Source organism: Athene cunicularia (genome assembly GCF_003259725.1).
Source record: "Athene cunicularia isolate RWA chromosome 14 unlocalized genomic scaffold, athCun1 chr14_part1, whole genome shotgun sequence".
NCBI classification, from domain to species: Eukaryota; Metazoa; Chordata; class Aves; order Strigiformes; family Strigidae; genus Athene; species Athene cunicularia.
The window spans coordinates 11,599,340-11,603,234 of NW_020799118.1; positions in this window are offsets into that span (position 1 = coordinate 11,599,340).

A 3,895-nucleotide genomic window follows, 5' to 3' on the forward strand; every position below is an offset into this window, starting at 1 on the left:
AGGGGAAAAAAAAGAAAACCCAACCTGCATCCTGCAGTGCTCACTTACTCTGTTTGGTATCTGTGTCAATAAGTGGAAGAATCTGTCTTAACATTCCACCTCACCAAGTGTCTGGCTCTCACTGCTAGCCCATCGCTCTTTGTAATTTTTATAACTGCCTAAGAAATTAAATCTGTGTTGTGATAAGTATTCTGTGTCCTCTTCCTTTTGTTTGCTGCTTGGAGATGGGGCCGGATAAGATCAGGGTGATGCTACGTGTATTCTGTGGCCCAAAACAAATCACCAGCAGTAATAAGCCCTCAGTCCTAGCTGTGCTTTGTAGCTGCTCTCGAAAGACACTGTCAGCTTGGGCTTTGCAGGGACGGGGAAAGGACAAGCTGTGTTTTTCTTGGCACATTTTGCTTGCAAATGTAATTTTCCCTCTTGTTCCTCCTTAAAGCTGCTCTTCTTGGGACTTGAGCGTTCAGGTGTTTTTCTCCTGCTCCTCAGGTGAGTTTAGATAACTTCCTTTATTCTTTCTTTTACGGGTTGCTTCTGAAGCAGCGCTTTTAAATATGCACCCTGCTCGCTGTGTGCTGTCACTCCAAGCTTGTTGCTTCTTGCCTTCAAGCCCAGAAGGAAGATCTGGAGCGAGCCCATGCGGATGGGCGAGGAGGCATCTCCTGCTTCTGTGTGTATCCTTCCTTTTGCAAAGCCACGACGAACACTCTGATTGGGGTGGCCAAGAGAGGAGCAAAAGCCCTTCTGCTCATGCTAGAAATGGCGGAGCATGTGATGAGGAGACTCTCCTTGTCCTTCTGCATGACTGTTTACCAGCGAGGCCTCAGCCGTGAAGCTGCAGACGTCTCCTTTCCTGATCCAGCTCTGGAGGGCAACACTGTCCTCTCAGTGCTGTCTGTGTGCCTCCATTTGCTTCAGGCAAAATCGGCTGTGTTAGCTCAGATGAGTGTTTCTAAACTGTTCATTCGGCTGCTGGTGACATCTCCTGTCTCCTGCCTGGAGCAGAGGATCTGAGAGAAGCTGGATTCAGTAAGTGGCAGCAGCTTCCAGCCACAGTGGCGATGCCAGCAACTCCTCTGTCCCCCACACGCAGATGGACGTGGTCATCTGATGTTTTGGGAGGTCCAGCTGCCCCTCTGCTCCTGCCCCGGGAGAGCGAAGCAGAATATTCTCCAGTAAGCATGGGAAAAATTGTAACAGGTTCAAACCCAGCCCAGTCTGAGCTAGGCAGTCGCATTTGTGTTCAGATCAAGTCTCACGTCTGCATGCTGTTACTGAGGCTGGCCCATTAAGCGTAAATTCCCAGGGAAGGGACTGAGAAATCTCATCTCCAATTATTTATCTTATTACAAGGGTAGACATGGACTCATGCCTGTGTTCCTTCCCAGCATGTTTCCCCATGGTAGTGAGTAGACTCTCGGGTTTGGCTGTGCTGTGGTGATCTACCAGGTGGTCAGGCACTGAGACCCTTTGCTATGCAGGATTTGAGTTCAGGATGAAATAACTGAGCAAGAGCACAGTTCTGGTGTTAACAGCCCAACTACGCAGGCTGTGGCTGTGGGGAGCAGAGGAAGGGAGAGAGGGACAGGGCAGAATGAGTCTGGAGGGCTCACACAAACCTTGGCCTTGCTGGTCCCTCTGCAGCACCTGCTCCTGGCTCACCTGTCTCTGAGCATGCAGCACCTCTCACACCTAACCTGGCCCTGCACAAGTCTCAGCCAGGTGCTTGGCAGAGGCTGCTTCAGCTAATTAATGGTATCATCTGAGCTAATGAGAGCTTTCTGCCCAACCTGCTGGAGTTAAGGAAATCTGATGCCTGCTGTTCCAGCACCTTACTATGTTTTGGTTTGGGTTTTTTAGCAGTGAGTTTTATTAAGGTCCAGGTTATAATAAAGGATTTAAAGGCTAGAGGATTTTGACAATATTTTGATATTCTGGATGCTGGTTTGCATGGGCAAAGAAGGCCCTGGGAGAGACTTGTGTTTGCACAGGTCCATGTTGGGGGCTATGCTGGGAGGCACTGAGTGACGCAGGGGAGTGGACCTACTTTGTCCATACAAATAGATCCACCTTAAGATTTTATCTGTGGAGAGCAATTGGGGCAACATCCCCGTGGAAGCCCAGGGCTTCAGCTTGTGGAGGTGAGGGTGCTGGTGGGTGCAGGGGCTGGGGGGAGCTACGCAGCTGCTGGGTGGAGGTACAGGACCCATGGAGTGTCCCTGTTCCCTCCCCAGCAGCATCGCAGCCTTCTGCCCCTGCAGCATCCATGTGATTTCCTCCCTGCCCTGGCATCATCCCAACCTTCTGCGCCCAGAGCCGCCCTGCTCCTTCCCCTCGGCATCCCAGCCTTTACTCCCCAGTGCATCCCTGCTCCTTCCCCGATTCCCTCTTGGAGCATCCTTCTGCCCATTTCTGCAGCAGAGCTCTGCAGCACCTTCAGTGTGTGCTCAGGGCACCTCCTCTGCACTGGTGCTTTGTAACTCAGAGCAGAACATGATAGGAAAAAAAAAAAAGTGGTCTGTTTGCCCGCACCTATTGAGCCTAAGCTGCTCAGAGAGGCTTGGGAAAGCTGCTGGGAAGACTCTGCCTTGCTTTTCTGAGCAAATTGCATGCAGCTTTTGAAATCGGGCCCAAAAACTGAGCCCTGGCAGGAGGGGAAAAAGCTCTGGGCTTCACCTGGCCCCACACCCTCTCTGCTGTTGTCTGAGGCAAGTCAGGTTTGTAGGGAAATACAAACCATCTGCTGTGACCCCTCCCTATGCACTGTTGGAGTACAGGGGTCTCTGCTCCTGGTGCCCTTTGGGGACCCCCCGGCCCTTCAGTGCCCTGTACTTGCTCTGTAGGGGCAGCAAGCACTCTGGAAACAGAGAGCATCTCTTCTCACCCGAAAACAATTTTGAAAATGAAAGCAGGGAGGCAGAGCCTGGAGATGCTATCTCTCGTTTTTAAATAGCCTTTCCTCTCTGGCAGGGTGAAAGGCAATTTGCATTTCAAGAGGTCAGGACTAGCTATTTCTTTTTACCACCTGAAATTAGTTATTAGAAGTCTATCTAGAAACAAAACAACTCACGCACGGAAAGATGGCCTCTGCGGGCTCAAATTAACTGCTCCTGTCATCCCTGATTTCCCTGGCTGCTGCTGGAGGATGCTCAATCGAGGAGGTACCAGCACTGAACGGTGCAAAACCAAGAGCTTATCTGTAGGGCAGGAGATGCTCTGGCTATGGGGGACCTGCTGTGATAAGGGAGATGGGGACCTTCCCTGGCAAGGGGGAGGCTTTGCACCCTGCTGCTGTGCACAGGCTTGGCTCTAGAACGGGTGCTGCTGTGAGGATAACTCGATAACCATCTCCCTGCAAACGCTGCCTCCCTGCTCGCTGCCAGCTCCCACCCTTGCCCAGGAGTGAGCCCTCAGCCTGGTCCTGGCAATTAAATTCTCCCTAATAAAAAGCCTCTGGCAGCCCCGAGCTTGGCCAGGGCTGGGGTTTGCTGGGCGCTGATCGCTTTGTTTTCTCAGCTGCTGCCTCTGCCCTCCCTGAGCTCACTGCTGCCACTTATTTATATTGGAGTTTGCATTAGCAGATGCACTCTGGGATATTCAATTACCTATAAAGAGCTGTAGCAACGCAAGCCTTTGCTGGAGCGATCAAGAGGGTTGGGTTTGAGGTTTTCTTCTTGGGTTTGGATGTTGTGGGGGGTTTTTTAACTGGCTTTTAAAGGAGATGTGGGAATGGGTAAAGTGGTGACATTGAATTAAAAAAAAAAAAAAAAGTGGAGTGAAGAGAGGAAGAAATAAATAAATATTCCTGTTTATGAAATGAAACAGCCGCGTAGAAAAATGATCTCCGGGAAGAAAGCAGCTCCCAAGGCTATTTTTAGCTCTTTTGTTTCTTTTT